This window comes from Aythya ferina, assembly GCF_964211825.1.
Source record: "Aythya ferina genome assembly, chromosome: 6".
Classification (NCBI taxonomy): Eukaryota; Metazoa; Chordata; class Aves; order Anseriformes; family Anatidae; genus Aythya; species Aythya ferina.
This window is the reverse complement of record NC_140303.1, coordinates 14,527,920-14,546,196: the sequence shown is the minus strand read 5'-3', so window position 1 is coordinate 14,546,196 and position 18,277 is coordinate 14,527,920. Positions and strand designations below refer to the sequence as shown.

The 18,277-nt window shown below is 35.4% G+C and overlaps 1 long non-coding RNA gene across 1 annotated transcript; it reads right to left on the bottom strand.

The window, feature by feature from the left end:
• Positions 1-1,115: 1,115 nt before the first annotated feature.
• On the bottom strand, positions 1,116-11,962 carry LOC311439083. The gene is made up of 5 exons (XR_014694533.1): positions 10,779-11,962; positions 8,619-8,796; positions 8,147-8,262; positions 2,343-2,415; positions 1,116-1,331 (listed from the first exon to the last, which is right to left on the bottom strand). It is a non-coding gene; the product is annotated as an uncharacterized lncRNA (long non-coding RNA).
• Between the last annotated feature and the right edge of the window lie 6,315 nt (positions 11,963-18,277).

Here is an 18,277-nt window from a genome sequence, read left to right as displayed (position 1 = left end):
CTATTTTTTTTAACTAATTGGCCCTGATATATTAAAAATGTCATTATTTCATGTGGGAAAAATCAACAACAAATTTCTGTGAAAAGTAATTAATGGAAAAATCTTACAATTAAGCAAGTCACTTTATTATTTAATCACCAACTGAATAAAAATAAAATTCAGCCCTAGAGTTATATTTGATCAGTTCCAGTCTCTCCTCTGCTAAACTGAAGAAAATTCAATTTTCATCTTTTTGCAAATAAGATCACTTGTCACCATTTCTTGTTCAGAACTGAGCTGTAAGTCAGTTTATTTTTGAAGAAAGCCTAAGTAGAAGTCCTAAAAAGTCAATTAAGATTAAACTAATTTTACATCTATAATGTAAAATTAAGTTTAGCATATTTTTTGAACTATTCTCCTCACAGCTTAAACACTTCAGTTACCAAACTGAAGTCTGACACCATTTTTATGAGGTTGTCTTTTTTTTTTTTTTTTTTTTTTAAAGAATCTTCGTGGCCAATGCACAAAAGGCTGCTGAATTATGCAAATAACAAGTAGACTTATTGCAGGTTATTTTTTTTTTTAATAATGAATTTATCATTCTTTATCTGCAACTTATATTTTTATTATTGCATAGTATACCACTAAATTTGCCAAATACATTTTTTAAACTTCCAGAGAAAGTTAAGAATACTGTGCCATTGGACTTCCTGATAAACAGTAAAAAGTCACTTTACAAGCACATCAGTTAAGTTTCTACAAGCATCTTGTTTGGAGATTATTCTAGTGTTTAGGCATTTAAAATAGAAGAGCTTTTCTCAACACAAATCACTTACCAGCTTTTCAAATAACTTTCCTAACCCACTGCCACATTCGATAGCATACCTACACTGGAAACACTATCAGTTTGTTTGACACGGCCCGTAGCTCACACAGTTATAGTTTGTGTTTTGCTTTGTTTTTAAAAAAGGGCTTCTTGCTGCTAGTGGTAGCAAGGTTTTTCCTTAATTAAAATATCCCTATATGATCCTAAATGAGTTTTGTGTAAGCTGATAAATTTTCAGTATAAACTCCACATGCTTCCCAAGATTTTCCCAAGATTTCAGCATACGTATGTTATGAGAGATTAAAATTACTCCTACAATTTAAACAAATATTTCAGAAAGCTTGGAAGGAAAAATATATGTGGAAAAAGGAATATAATTCTAATGGAAACTACATATTCACGTTTAGTAGAATTAGTTATTGTTTACCTGTAGGTTTTTACTAAGCATACTTTGAGAATGCATACTTGTGGCCAAGCTGGACACCTCAGGTGAGAGAAGTCACACAGATGCAAAGAGCTGCACAGACTGTTAGAAAGCAACAGGTTACAGTAGCTTATGTTACAATTCATACGCCAAAAAAATAAAATAAAAGTCCAACCAAGTTCGAATCACCAAGTCTATTTCATGGAAGCATTTGTCACAGAACTCAAATTCTGTAGGGGCAAAAAAGGGGCAAAAACCTGCGTTCAAATTAACTGTTGTGGTGACCAATTAAAATTGTCCTAGAAATTGTATGAACACCAGAATACGTGTCTTTTCAGCTGCCAGTGAGAAGCTGGATGAATCTGATTTAGAAAAGACAGCTGCTCAGTCAGCATGAGTCTACCAACCATCCAAATCAGGCCATTTACTGTATGGAATGCTGAAAGCATAACTCAAACGATAAAAATGTAAATTTCTGCATTGGTTTGAAGATTCATATTCAGAACTTCCAAATGTCAACTTCGCATATCTTTGAAATTTATTTCATTGGGCAACTAATAGCCCACGACCAATTTATATTGCATTGCCACAGAGGATCTTCTTATAAGTTTAAGGGACTATAAAACCAAACAAACATTGAAATAAGCACTCTGAGATTTCTGCTGAGATTTTCAGCATATATTTTAAGCAAAGAAATTTCTTAGAATGTTTGAAACGATCCCTGAATGTGAACTAGCAGTCACAGAAAGCTTTATGGAGAAAAATGATATGCCAATTTTTGTTATAGCGGAACGTTCCAATAATTAAAATTGCTTATTCAAAAAATCTCCCCTTATCATGCTATTATCTATGGCTTAAAAATTTAGACTAGAGAAGTTCTGACATTCAGTCTGATGCTGTAAACTACATGATAGGCAGTTGAGATCACTTAGAAGAGCATCTGGGAAATGCTCACTGACTTAATCATTCCCCTTTAACTGTATCATCTAATTATCTATTGCAGTTGTTGAAAAACATTGCAGTTCATTATTTGTGCACACACCTCGTGGATTTCCATATACAAGACAGGTCAGCAAAATGCAGCAGAAATATTGGAAATTGAAGTAAACTCACCAAAGAATGGAGATGAACATGTGGTGGCATCTGATGCAAAGCTGGACGTCAAATTAGAGATAAACGTAAGCACCTGTAAGTAGTTTCAGTATGAATTTAAATGGAGAATACAAATACAAAATGGTATCACTTTTTCTGCCACTAACACATACTAATTATTTTCAGTCATTTTTATTATTTGACAAGCCAAAACATGGTATCTAGTGTTGGAACTACATTATTCTTTACTGAATCTATTCGACACGAAAGAGGAGACTTAAATTATTCTCCATGCTAAATGACATCATTACTGTGCCTGTGCATATATCCCTGCATAAGCTTAATATCTGGTACAACAGCTTAGCAATTTCAGGTTTACCACATTAACCGAAGTGTAATACATAGGTTTCTGCCAGCAAGATCACTATTTCTTTCTGTGATATAGAGGTTATCTGGGGGCTAGGGGAATGACAGCAAGTAAGCTATACTCTCCATTTTAAAAACACATACAGAACTGAAGGCTGATGAGTGACATAAATCCCTTGTTTGTGTTACTTGAAGTTTGAAGGCAAACTGCTCATCAAACAGTGGATGTGGATACCCAGAGGCATCTGCTGAAAACATGTGCTTTGAACAGGAGCCTGGAAGGTGTGGCACGGGTGTGCATTAGCGAGAAGAGTTGTTCACATGATGTGTTTTGGATTCCCAACAAACATCTGTTTTCTAATCTCCCCTCTTCAAGTAAATACAGTACTTTCTAATTTAAAAAACAAACTTCCATCTCTCTCATCTTTTCTCTCAAGTTTTGCATCAACTTCAACCTGAATCTTAGCCATCTGAAGTTAATTTGGGAATTGTTTCTGATCATAATTTATATATATAAAATATTTTTAATATTTTATATATATTTATTATATATATAATATAAATAATATTAATAATAAATATTAATAAATAAATATATTAATAATATTAATAATATATATATTTAATATATATATTTAATAATAAAATATATATATAAAATATTTATATAAAATAAAAATCAGCAAGTCAAAATCTGACATAATTTCACTGAGTACCATCAGGGTCCAGAATCTATTTGAGATGCTTGTAAGCTCCGAGAGATATTTGACTGTTCCACTCTCAATTTTAGATTAGGAATCTTATATTTCAGATCTTAGATTATTATTTCATAATCTTGCTGGAGCTCATTTGTGCACAGCATGAGGTTTTGGATTTTCTTGTCAGCAGGTGAATACTTGGAAGAGGAATAAGGAACAGTGCTTGGTGTTACACAAGTTCTTTTTCCCATCTTGCACCAACATGCAAGTGGTCCTTTTATTGGAGAACTATTTTTTGCTTTTAAAAAATGAAATAAGAATAAGGTTTTGCCATTAGGTTTAAAAGCATACACAGACTCTCAATGGATAGTCTCTGATAGTTACCCTCCTGCAGTTAAAATGCCAGCTTAAATGCTTCCTAGATCTAAATAGCAGAGATTTAAACAGATTCTGATTTCAGCTACACTACTGTAATTTTAGAGCGCGAGTTAAGACAGTGAAGCGTATCAAAATCAATGGGCTTATAGATTCATAGAGAACTTTACACACAGTCTGGATGTAATTTACAGTAATTAATTTGACCTTGTATCTTGATGTAGCTGAAAAGTAAGAGTCAGAACCAGTTTAGGGGGAAAAAAAAAAGCTGCATTTCAGCCAAGCCTTTTAACTAAGCTTTAGAGCAGAATGGCGAGGGGGAGGAGAAGATGGTTTTCTCCCCTCCTAATCCAATCTATTTAAACAGGGGAATCAAAACAGCAGATGTTTAAGTATGAAAAGTACTGCCTGAGATGCGGGCACCACAGAATAAACAAGAACTCACAAAAGATGAGAAGGTAAAGGGACTACAATTTCCACATCTATTTCAGTTTTACTTATCTGCTGGTATTTAAATGTACAAATCCAGAGTGTCATGCTAAAAAGATGCCAAGTTGTTTTGCAAGAAGAACGGTTTATAACTCATGCATCATCCCCCCATACACCATTCTGAATCTGTGGGGTATTTATAGTATTGCTTGCTAGAGAAAACAAGGGATTATAAGATATAACGTTATAATTGATCATTGTTGTGAATAATATTATACTATGTAGCAGAGAAGTTTGTTTTAATGAAAGAAAAATCTATTTCTAATCTTGTCTTAGCCTGCAGCAGTACAGTGTAGCAACTGAAAAATATCTTCAGTTTTGGGATGTCTGAATTGTATCTTTTAGATCTTGGCAGACATTTGAAGTTAACTATTTTGCTTAGCTGGCTTGTGTATTGCTTTCACCACTTCCTACTGAGCCTTTCCTCGTTATTTTTTAATAATTTTTGACACAGAACTCTAAAGGGCTGGTACTGTAAAAAATTAGAGACAAATGAAAGGCTTTATTTCCTATTACAGTAATATCTTCTTGCCATTTACTTCCCTTATTTTGCTATCCACTCCCTGTTTTATAAGGAAAATATCTAGAATTTTATTCATCACAGGAATATCAAGATGAAAGCTGTGAAGTCTTTCCTCCTTTTAAATATATCAGGTGTTGATCTACAGGCTAAAATGACCCTATATAGCACACATTTTGTGTGTCTAATGCATTGCCACTCTACCCACATATACTACTGACCACATTATGACGCTAGGGCTATTACGTTAAGCAGTATTTGCTTTTGATACACCTTGTTGTTATTTACACTTATTCTACAGATGTCTCTGCTATCAGTCCTTCCTCCACTATTAGAACTGTGCACGTGAAAAACAGGGGGCAAGCAGAAAGGAAGTGCAGCTGATGCTCAGGTTTGATAAGCAGCAGTCCTGGTAACTAACAGCAGGGCTTTGTGAACTTCACAGCATGGACATTACCATTCCTGTACCGAAGAACCATTTCCCACAGCCTATGAGCACAGTCAGATGTCTACATTCACGTAGCTTAAGCTACCACCCACTCTCCAGAAATTAATCCTTCCTCAGTGTCTATGGTCCTAACTACTTCTGATGTAAGGCACAAATAGCTTAAACCACCAATCTTTTTGTTTAACTGTTGTCTAGATTAAGTTTCGTTCTCTACAAATAGTCAGGCCTGCATAGTCAATTCAACTCTGATTTCAGACAAAACATCAAGTTGAAATCTGATTTAGTCTTTGAATGTGATTCTGCCTAACATTGTCCAAAGAAACATTACACTGAAAGAAGATCATTGCAATACAAGTGCCCTGATGACCTCTATAAAGGTATTAAGTTTAACTTCAGTCTATTTTCTTTTTGTTGCTGGGAAACCTGATGGATTGAGATAAGAGAACAATGCTACATATTAAATTTTATAACTTTAAATGAATGTGGTTTATTGTATGCTCATATAATTTGATGTTGTAGTTCAATTTATACTGTTCATAAAACAATTGACATTTCTTTCTGAAGGTTTTTTGTTCCTTTCAGATGGCCTACAGAGATCTCGAAGACTACCGATGAATCACAGAATTGTAGGGGTTAGAAGGAACCTCAAGAGATGATCATGTCCAACCCCCCTGCCAAAGCAAGTTCCCTAGAGCAGGTTGCCCAGGTAGGTGTCCAGACAGGCCTTAAATATCTCCATAGAAGGAGACTCCACAACCTCCCTGGGCAGCCCATACTGATAGGGACTTTATGGTACTATATGCAGTGACAAATTTATTATTGTTTGTGGCTTTTCTTACTTTTGTCCTTTTTAATGCAAGGGGATTAGACAAGGTGATCTTTAAGGTTCCTTCCAACCCATACCATTCTATGATTCTATGTTCACTCATGTCTTCAGCTTTTTGAATTATATACATATAGTTATCTTAGAACTAATTACAGTTACATCTTTAACACCAAGTATAATTTTTACTATTCTAAAATAAAGGATATGCACTTCCCTCATAAATATGCTTAGTCATTTGTTTGCTATGTTATACACAATACATTTCTCATCCTCAAAGAACAAAACACAATACCATACCACAAGCAAATAATTATTGCCAGTATTTCAATTTTTCTGAAGCTTTTAAAAGTCTCAAGAAAAATAATAGAAAAAACTTGCCCTTTTTAAAATTCCTGGAAATGTTACATTGCTAGGAATGCCTTCTTAAGCCCCAGAGTTCAATTAAAGGCATTTAAGTAGAAAACTAGCAACAAATACTGCATTAATAAATATGGTATAATATTCTAATTCATCTTCCTTTGTAGTATGTCTATATATCCTTTAGCAATCCACACACACCACACCCCCATTAGTTTCACACGAAGTCTGACTTGGATATAAGTGACTCATCTTTTTTTTTTTTTTTTTAATTCCTCCCCCAACTCCACATACACCACTTCTAACCACAAACGTTGTCAAAATCTGAAGGCCTTTTTATTAATCTTATCAGTTTGAATAATGCGCTTGTTTTGCCACCCCCAAAGTGCTCATAATAAAAAGTCAATAAATTGGAATTGTCACACATTATTTTTCAATTACTTCTTTTTATAGCCATACCTGAGGAAGAAAAGCTAAAACTCTTACAATGTTTCAGGCAGAGCAGAATACAAGTGAATCTGGAAAAGGGATGGATGTCAAGAGAAAGATCCTCTTTACTTCTCCCTAGCAAAGGTTTTCAGCTTTATCATTTTTAATATTCCCCATTCACTTTACATTCACTGCTTTTAATTCAATAAAAGGTGTAACTCAGAGAACATGCATGTACTTGGTAAAAAGATACTGGAAGGGACATGTGTCAGAAGTGATAGCTATTTTATCCCTGAATAGAAAACCACTTTCCTAAGCTATGATGTATGTAAAGTAGTAGATATTGATCAGGTGATAACAGGTAGCTCTAAACACCTCTCTCTTCCCCACCAGCTTATGTTCTTTAGGCTATGTGCCTGGTCTATTCCCTTCCCATACATCCTTCTCCTGTTTAGATTAGGTTCACGTCTGCTTCAGACAGAGCATTAATATAAACACATCCTGTGATAAAACTAATTCATAATTTCAGACTGATATGTTAGCACTTAGCAAAGCCCTGCACAATTTCGTAGAAGGAAGCTTACTGCTAAAGTGCTTGGGCAACAATGAGCAATATCTGTTGTTTGTTACACACTGAAACTATTATTGGACATTTTCAGCCAACAGAGTGAAGGTGAGTTCAATGCTGCTGCTGGGTACATAGACATACACCTTGCTATCAAAACCAGATCCTTCAACCGCTTGTCTGCTTGACTTGAAAGTTGGCAAGATTTATTATTACTATATGACATTTTAATTCTATTTATATTCAGAATGTTAGGAAATTAAAAAAAAAAAAAAGTACCTTAACCCTTCATATTCCCAGAGGTTTACTCTGCTTCTTAACACAGAAGGTAGAGAGGAAAAATGGGCATTGCCTAAGCTGTGCATTTGCAGTGTTTGGGTACACTGTAGGCCAAGAGCATGCCAACAGTTTCCTATTATTGCTGTAAATCAGGGTTTCTTTCATAAAACACGCATCACTGGTACTTCTAAATTTTGGGACATACAATATCAGAAAATCAACTTCATGTACCAACCCATAGCTCAGCATTTATTACTACTGTATATTTATAGTTGTGCTGGTACATGTTTTTTGTCATGTGATAAGAAGGCAATGAAGGGCAGCACATGCAAGCGCTGAGAAACATGAACACTAAAAATGTAACTATACTGTAGTTACAATCAGCTCTCTTCTCCCAGTTCTTCCCCAGAACATTTTGCTTACTTGGGCTCTTACATATTTTATTCCCCTCCCTTCCCCCCCCCATTTCTTACCTTCAGACTGGCCTTGTCTCAACTTGGGCATGACCTACCAAAAATCAGCTTCAAAGCTATGTATCTGATGCCATTTGGACCAAGCTTGCATTGAATAGAGAGGAGCACTGCCGTGGCTGGAAGATAAATCCCAGGAGCTGTATCTTGACAATTGCAAGCAAATGGGGAATTCCAAAAAGTACATTACATATCCATACAAGCACTGTCTACAATTGACAAAGTACTGGTTGCCAACAAGTACTTCTGCAGTTCACCGTGACTTAAGTAGAGACAAAAACACGTAATCTTTGTACATTTTTTAGCTACAGCATCTCATGAGCAGGCTCATAAAACAAAACAAAAACTTAAGAACTCACTCCACACCTGGGGAACAAAAAACTATTGTTCCCTGTATTTGCTATTAAAGCAGAAAAATGCACTTAGCACCACAAAGTCAGCATATGAAAAAGGAAACATGAAACAACTTTCATACTTGTTTAGATAGATGCTTGTCTTCCAAAAGTATCTCCGTCTTCCACCTCTCCAGCAACTGCTCTTAAATACTTTTACTGAGCAATCAAAAGGGTGAGGGAAAACTTAATTGTTTTCTGTCTGAAACACTCTCCTTCAGGATGACACTAGTTATACTCAAAGCACACAAAGTTAAAATTCTGTAAAAGAAAATGGAAGTCAAAATTACACATCTACTGCTAGGACACTGTACAATATTACTTTCATCTCTTGAATATATTTTCACCTTTAGGAAGTGAAGAAATTATCATTAATATTCAGTATTTCTAAATTTTTGTCCATCAGTTGTTCAATTGATGTGGGATTTAGATACAGATGCAAGTAAGGACTACCAAGGATAAGTTTGAGATACCAAAGGGGCATCTATTACAAGGTGAACCTACTTTAAGCCAGTAAGTATAATTTGTTTTCACATTCCCTGGCAGTCAATCAGGTGTCTACAGTAGCACCAAAATCTCTCCTGCTCATCTGCCTTCCCCAATCTTCTATGACTGAGCATGGAATTTAGGATGGTAGGCTTAGACTGCCTGCTTTTTATAAGCTTCCTGACATTCAGGTATGTCTTTCTTCCGGAACAACCACTCCATAATAGCAGTCTTGCATGTTTCAGTCATTCTTTTCAAAACAAGAAGAGCAAATATGGTTATTTAAGTATATTAAAATTTCTTTTGAGCTTGAAAAATCAAAGCTGAAGTACTCTGAAAAGTATTCTCGGAGACAGAATAAGACTGAGCCCTATTCCTCGTCCTCCTCCAAGCAAATAAAAGAGCATGCTCATTCACCCTTGAATCTTCCAATTTTCCTTCTATCCAAAGTCACAAGCGTAATTATCTGCACAAAACTACTGTATGCTCAGTATTGAGCCTTCCAGTTTTAGGATATATGAGGCTTTTTGAAGAAATGTCTCTAAGAATTGGTTAAGCCTTTCAAGCTTGAGATGTCATACCTTTTTTTTTTTTTATTTTTAGTAAATTGAATAGAGAGACAACTGTTTGAGATCCAGACAGTACAGAACCAGATAGTTAAACAACAGTGCAAATAGCAGAAAACTTTAAATGTGTTCAATGACCTCTGTGTCCCTCTAAGTAACTTCTATATTTCTGCAAAATAGCTCAGCTCACATTCAAAATCCTTGAGCAACTTATGGACTTGCAACCATATTATTCTGTTGCACAGAAGGTAAATTCCTTTTGTACTAAGACAAGGAATTTCTTACAGACACCAAGTTTCAAACCAGGAGAACAATCACTTCCCTAGAATTAAACAACTGAAATGTGTTCAGTATGTTCAAAGTCATTCCCTATGTTCATATGCCAATCCATAAAGCATGCAATATTTGCCCTTCATCTCCCTGAAGTTTTCCTTTTACATCTCCAGACATATTGTATATTAGAGATCCATGTATAAAGAGTGTTTTTTTTTATAGAATACAATTTCTCATGAAGTTAACTAATGTATTGAAATTAGTAAATGGCTATACAGCACTGTAACTTAGAAATGCAATCTTCTTCCTAAGTGCAACCAAAATTTTAGTATATTGTCATCTTCCTGCAGAAATAAAACCAATCACAGTGTTATACATAACCAGAACTTCTGTAAATTTCTAAACATGCTACTGAAATTATATTTACAAACAGTTAGAAGAACATTATTATTAAACGGCTTTCACTGTACAAGTCAATGAATTGGACAAATGAAATAATAGGTCAACATGTTCCTAACTTTAGTTTTCCTTAGCCATTACAGAAGTCTCCCTTAAACAACCCAACTGGGGAATATGGACAAAGGAAGGATGGTGTTCCAAGGAATCTCAATAAGCAAGCACAAAAAAAAAAAAGCTGGAGTCATGAAAAAGTCAAATGTTCTGTACATGTTTTGTTAGAAAGAAAACATCTGCTTCATAGAATTAAAAAAAATAAAGCAACAATAAGACAGTTTGCCAATTACCAATCTTTTCCTTCAGCTTGTAGTCTTCCTTTTTAATAATAGTTATATTATTAGTACCTTATTTTTTCACATTATAACAGTTTTAAAATTTACCATTGCTGGTAGATTGTCATGTGTGTAAACGAGGACGTGTCCATTAATTTATATCTACCAAATAAAAATCAGGGTTACATACCTTCCAAGTATCAATCTCCTTTCCATGACATCAATACAAGAAATCAGGCTTATTTCCACTGAAATAGCTGGAGTTGGGCAAATACAAAATGAGCAGAAGGGAGATGTAAGCTCTCCTTGTCTTCACAGCAGTTAGATCACTGAGATTTCAACACATCCTGTATCACAAAGCACTATCTGATCAATTCTTTCTTACTCAGTTCAGGTTAGTCTCATTAAAGAAAATTCTATCACAACTGAAACTGGAATAGGCAGTACATGTGAATGTACAGCAATTTTGTCTTTCAAGAAATTTGACTGAATATTTCAGAAATTAACAGTCACCTAACAAGTAAAAAAAAAAAAAAAAAAATGCCAGAAGTACATTGACCAGTTTCAATTTGTCCCCACTACATATATCACAAGCTACCTGAACACTCTTGGTTCCCTTGCAGCGGGACCAATTCCACTGCATACAAAGGGTCTTGCTTTCTGAATGAATTTCATCCTCAGTGATACAGCTCATTAACAAAGAAAGAAATGCAATTACGTGTTTTATTTTATTTTTTTTTTAATTATAAAAAACAGATTTTATCACAGGCTTAATAATTTACCTGGTAAACTTAATTACTAGGAACAAGAAAATTAAAACTTCAGTTGTTAAACACTTGACAGGCATGTAAGATAATTTTTGTATAGGCTTGAATGCTACAGTTTAAGGTCCAGCACCACAGTGATGTGGTTCAGGATGAGTGCTGTGTATCTTGGACTGCCTCACCAGAAATGCCAAGCACTTCCCTCTAGATGCAGAGGCTCAGAATTGCTGTTTCCAGGCCTTGGAACTGCAACGCCCATGATTTATTGTTCCTCCTCTAGAGGCTTTCAAAGTAACTGTCTTTGGTCCTATTCTTAAGTGGACAGCTGTACAAGAGAGGTGAAACCCCAACACCAGCAATGGAGCAGTGAGGGTAGAGTTGGCACACAAAAAAATTGTCTCTGTTTTCACCCAATCCGTGTTTGGGAAGAAGACAAACAGTTTTGTTTTTATTATTTTGATAGCAGCTGTTGGAAAGCTGCTCAGCAGTTTGGAATGTCATAAGTAGTCCCCTTGGAGCTGGATTAGAAAGAGATGAAGAAAGCCAAAAGCACTAAGCAGATAGCTTTGTAACCATGGAATAAAACTTATTGCATATTTACAAAACTATATTCTCTGACATTTATAGCTCACTTTCAAATGATGCAAGCAGACCCTAAACTAAACTTTTTTAAAAACAAACAAACAAAAAAAAACAAACAAAAAAAACTCTTATAAAATCTGCTTTCAGTAATAACTATGCAAGATATATACTGGTAAAACATCTCTAAAAATAAATCTGCCAGTCTTACTGGAGGGGAAGCTACAACAGATGCAAGCCAACAAAAATAATGATTTTTCATTCCACTTAAAGTTCAGGAAAAATATCCATGTTTGCCAAATACAAAAGAAAACTGATGGGAATGGAAAATATTTTCATGCTGAAAGGATATTTTAAACAATGGAGACTCAAAGTCAAATCTCTCATTATCCTTTTGAAAGGAACTTTCTGAAATATAACACCAAATTTTTGCAACTATGGTATAACCTTTATTAACTTTAACAATATTGCAGCAAACACTTTGTCTACCCACTTATATATTATTATTTCTTTAAGAAATAATGATGGGGCTGACTAACCCCATGCATACACATTTGTCTGGGAATTTCTTCTGGCCTGCTGGCTTTAATTTTCAGCTCCTCCAGTAGTGTTTTTTTTAACTAGGGCCTATTTTTATTCCTGGAGTTATTTCAGAAGTTCAAAAGACAGAAGTTCAAGGAAGAAACAACGTGCAGATATGCAAGCTTGATGATTCTCATCTTCTAAGCCCAGAAAAAGGCAAAAAAAATCAGGAAACAAACAAACAAGAAGCTTTAAATACCCATACTCAAGTTATTCTGACACTTTGTGTTACTTCTCTTCAGAAGGGAGGGCCCTCTGAAGACCCTTTTTACAGATAGAGCAATTTTTTGCATTATATCAACTTCACATTATATCAACTTTAATAAATAAATAGACGTATAGACATAGACAGCAACTATGTTAACATAGACAGCAACAAGAAGCATCTAGAAATCATTCTTCCTCACCTGCAGCCCAGATGGTTCAAAAAAACTCAACTGTTTTGTACTGAAACGTGTTAACATTGTTCCCGTTTTCGATACAAATTGATGCAGGAGGGAATGTTTCAGCTGGCTAGATCATGAGTTGCACCAACTGAGAAGCTAGCACATATTTTTCACATGCTTCGTAGTCAGGGGTGTATGTATAACCTTTTACAAGAGAGGAACAGCTAGCTAACACCCTACAGCCATACCTAATATTAGGATCAATCTAACTATGGTTTAAAATGTCCCTATACAGCTAAAGAGAGCTCTGTGTCCTCTGTTTAGTGGTCAACAAATGAGTTCTACACCTCTTGCAGAATTAGTTAGTTCAAAGCATGAGAAAAATTCCTAAAGGCTCTGAACTTTTTAAAATGAGAATATGCATTCATTTAATAAGAAATGCCATCTGAAATCCAGTAACACAACCAAATGAAAACTTCCTAACTTATCAAAATTAACTTTTATTCCTGAAAGTAGGTTATACTGCATTTTTATTGAACAATTTTATGGATAGAGACATTACATTCCACTGTCCTATTTTACTCATTGTTAAGTTTTCCAGGAGAGAAAACAACTAGAGAACTAAAGGAAGTGAAGTAAAATTCTGCCATGCATTAATGATGAGAAAATTGGCTAAAGAGGACAAGCAGTCAATTCTCAACTTATTCTAATAATATTCTGTGAATCTGGACTTGCAACAGTATTATTCAACATACTCATAATTTGCAGATGAGATTAGAATGTGAGGAACAAGTACTTGCAGATGACAGGGTTATTCTGTTTATATTGGGGCTTAGATGTTTGTTTGTTCTTGTAGAAGAAGCCTAAGAAACCATAGAGAACATAGTAAAAATAAAAAAAAGAGCAAGGAACACCATATCACACACAGATGCAAGCCAGTGCTGTCCAGAAAAAATGACTACGTGCTATCATAAGAAATCAACTACAAACAGGATACTTTCAAATTTGGAAAAGAGGACAGAAGTATTTACAGTAAAACCAAAATAAGTAGTTTTCCAGACATTCTCAGTTCCTCAGGCTGCTTACTCAAACTAAGTTTTATAATGCCAAGTTAACAAGCATTCTACAGCAAGCTGTCAGAGAAAAACAAGCAGCTGCAGCACAGTAATTCACCTCAGAGACCACCTGATTATCAGGTGATTTTAAAAACACAGATGTTCTGCCTATTTTCCCCTGACCTGTTCTTTCTGCGCAGTCCTGTACTTCTGCTGATGAGAAAGCTATCTGAAACCAGGCATGTTAGTCACCACTGGACAGCTTATTAACAAGACACACAGGAAGAGACTATTACTGAATTGCTTAAGGATGAAATATGACAGGGAGAAATTAAAAACATTGGAGGAGAAAATAAAATACACCTCTACATCTTTATGACTTGTACAGTCTTTCAAGCACAATCCTAAGTTCACCTTCTTAGATGAACATATACACTTTTGCCTTCTTTTGTATATCAATTTCCTACAAGATAGGAATTTGGACATGTCATACTGTGGTTAAAGGGAAACTGTACACAGAAAAGATTATATGCAGAGCCTGAAACCTCAATGAAGAGAACAAAGTTACCTTCACTTCTAGATTGTATATTTCATATTTTGGACAAATTCTTCTTCCAACAGCAGTGCAAATCAAGAGTTAGCGTATTCAGTGCTGTAATGGGAAGACTTATTCTAAATTAGGCAATAAAAATAGGGAAATTTCAAGGCATGCAAGGTGCATTACAGGCTCTAAAAAACAAACAAACAAACAAACAAAACAAACAAAAAAAACAACCACCCTTCATTTCCTTTTCTTAAGTTTCAAATTAGATATCTCATTCCTGGATCCCTCACTAAATCCTGACTTCTTTCAGTACAGAAATATCACCCAAAATGAAAATACGTTTAAGTCTTCAAGGTAGGCAGCCATCTCAGGAAAGCATGACAATTTTCTCAAGCTTCCTATTTTCACAGTATGCTGAAAATTTCAAGCCTGAATGTCTACAAAATATAATAGGTTCACAACTACTATTTGTGCAAAAGACCAGGTCATACTTTCACTGAAAACAAGACTCTCACAGCAAAATTATTTAGCCTAGAATTACACTAATGTTGCTTGGGACAAATCTATATTACCAAGCAATCATAATATTTTACAATAGAACATGCACCTTTCAGCCTGTAAGTGCATGCAGGGAGTTATTTAGTCAAAACATTAAGTAAATTCAGTTGCTGCAGATGGAGAAACTACTCAAGTCACCACACAATGTGAAACTAATGCATCACATGGGACAGAGGCATGGACCTCAGTTTCAAGAGATCCTCTTGGTATCAAGAGGACTTGCCCTGGTTTCTCCAGTGTTGCTGATGTCTACTAACTCTTTAAGAACAGTTGGAGAACTATAATAACAATATCCAAATTTCTGAAAAACTGCAAAATAAACCAAGTGACCTCCAGCCCTACTGACCTTTCAGATTCCCACCGCACTTGAGAATATAGCACAAATCTCTTTTCTCTCTTTCAGAGGTCTGCTGCATTTCACAATTCCAAAAGAAACCACTAGATGCCACAACATTAGATGGCATGCTACACTCTCGATACAGGAAGAGCGTTTATTCTGTACTTTGCATGCTCTTAAGTTCCAGTAGTGCCAGAAAATGTGTCAATGAGACAAAAAGAGTAACTAACACTCTTATCACACAGTATTTGATACTGGCTTGTGCTGATGGGCTCATGTTACGGAACTTGTGCTGAGAGTGGGAGAAAATGTTTAAGCAGATTGTGTTCCGTATTGAATTATGCTAGTTTATTTTTTTTTTTGGGTGCGTGTGTGTAAGAAATGCAAAGTTTCTACTTCCAGAAACCCTTAATTCTAGATGACTTGTAATATACTTTAAGTTGTATTCAGTTCATGAAGCAATTCTATCTCTCATATTATTTCATGTATCGATCAACTCAAGTCAGGCCAGCATATTTGCCAATCTGGATGTCTTTTCAAATCCAGATGCCAGTGGATGTCCAGATGAACTGCATAATGCTTAATTAGAGCTATACAAGGGGGATAATTTTTTTTATTATTATTAATTTTGTTACATTGGTCCTCACAACAGTCTAATTTAATTTTACCATTATTGAGAGTGATTAAAATCCTACTCTAAGCATACATTGTCATGTGGCATGATGTTCCAAGCATTTAAATTCTAAGGAGAACAGCATTAACTCTAATACCTCATTCTTGGGACACCTGGGGGCTGTTTGAAAGTCTATTAAGTTTGTAAGGTTCAACACAGAAAAGATTTGCGTTCTGATGTATTAGAAACTAGATCTAGCTAATTACTTTTTATCCTGCAGCCTTCCAAAAATAAGATCCCTAGGGTTACCAGGCAAATACTAGTTCCAGTAAAATTCTCTAGGGCATACAAAAGATTCTATTTTACCTTCAAGGAAATCACATGCTTTGGACTCATACCTCTGAGACAGCTGAAATATATTTAGGACATTACAGTGGATAGGATGATGGTGTCATTTCCTAACACCGAGGAAGCCATGAGTTTTCATTCTCAACTGCACTTTGAAAACTTCATAATTGTTCTGCTATCTGTAATCTCACAAGACATTTTTGGGCAATGAAGGAGAGACTGAGAGCACAGGTTCCACACTTCCTACCACAGTTAGAAACACGTATCCAGTGTGCTAAAAATGAGCGCACTTGGGAACCCTGTGGTTAAAATCTTGATTTTGCCCAAGAAACAAAAAATGCAGGTTATGCCTTGATCGCTCTTTTGTCAATTTTCCTAGTACAAGTTAACATGGGTCAAGTTCTGCCTTAACTTGTAATTAATTTCTTGCTACAAGAAAAATAGCATCAATCCCTTGTGTGTTCAAGTAAGCCTTAGGCCATGGAGAATTCCACCACAGGACAGTTTGAACATTTCTTTCCGTTTATACAGACTCTAGTTGCTCATGCATTTCAGATCCTGTCAGTTCTGATCACACTCCTGGGGCGTTTTAAAGGCTTTTTTAATTGGGGTCATAGCTCTTAAGAAGTTCTATAACACAACTGAAGGTGCTGTGCTAGAAGCAAATAAAAATGAAATAAAAACATAGGTTGGTATCACCTTAAACAAGCAATGCAACCAAAGAAATGTTTGTCAAACTATGATCTGTGACCAGCTGCATTTGATTGCTGTCCAGAGGTTGCAGTTTAAGATCAGAATCACACCATCCTGTGACTCCTGAACTAAATGACCTACCACTTTCAATGAATTGGGCTAAGGTTTTGGATGGATATTGGCTATTTGGGACAGCAACTGTCACATACCTGTAAAAGAATGCTGCCATCCATCCTACTCTCAGGGCAAATACATACCCTTGCAGTTCTATTTGAAGAAATGCAGTAAAACTTACCAAACAGCTCCCAGAAACAAAGTGCAATTTCACGAGCTGAAGATATGACTTAAACTTGGACCAGAAAACATTAAGAAATCTTTATTTTCTGTGTGGGGAAAGGGAGTTGTTTTATACATTCTGCAGGAACATGCTGCTAATAACCTCTTAAAAGGAGATAAAATATCTACAAGTCATAAAAAGACTAGGAATGGCCTAGATTTCTTTTTAAAAAAACACTGCTCAGACTACTTTATAGTTTCCCAGATTATGTTAACTGTATTTGCTGCATCATTTATGGATAATTTTACCTGCAAATTGTAAACAAAATTCTACCATAGGTCTTCATCAACCCATCAAATACAACACTGAACTCTGAACATATCTTGCAGCTGAGTAGTACTTCTGTAAATGCTGTACACAGGAACGGTATTTTATGTCATGATTCTGCAGAAGCCATGCAGAAGATCTGTCCTAGCCCAGGATTTAGACTTTTTGTTAATTTGTCCAGAAGTGCAGAGAGCATAGATTGTCTTCTGCCTTACACACACAGCCAGATGAGTTCTGGAAATGCTCACTGTTCACCAAAGCTTACATGTATACAGAAGATGTAGAAACCTCTCTAACAGTCTTTTCCATCAAAACTGAGGTATTTTTATGCTGGTCTGCTAAACTTTTACAGTTAGGAAAAGCATCCACAGTGTACTGTGTAACAGAGTTCCTCAATGAATAGCTTAATCAGACCAGTTACACATCTAAGCTCAGAAGTGTAGGAATTAATGAACAGTGTTCTATCTGTCTTGCAGTAATTAGCTTTTAATCTAATACTGCTGTGTTGTGTGTTTTTTTTTTTTTCCTGCAGGTAATGTCACTACAATGTCAGTGCTATTTATTACACACACACGTTCCTGTGTCAAAACAAGCATCAGTCAGAGGTCCGAGTCCAAAGACTCCCT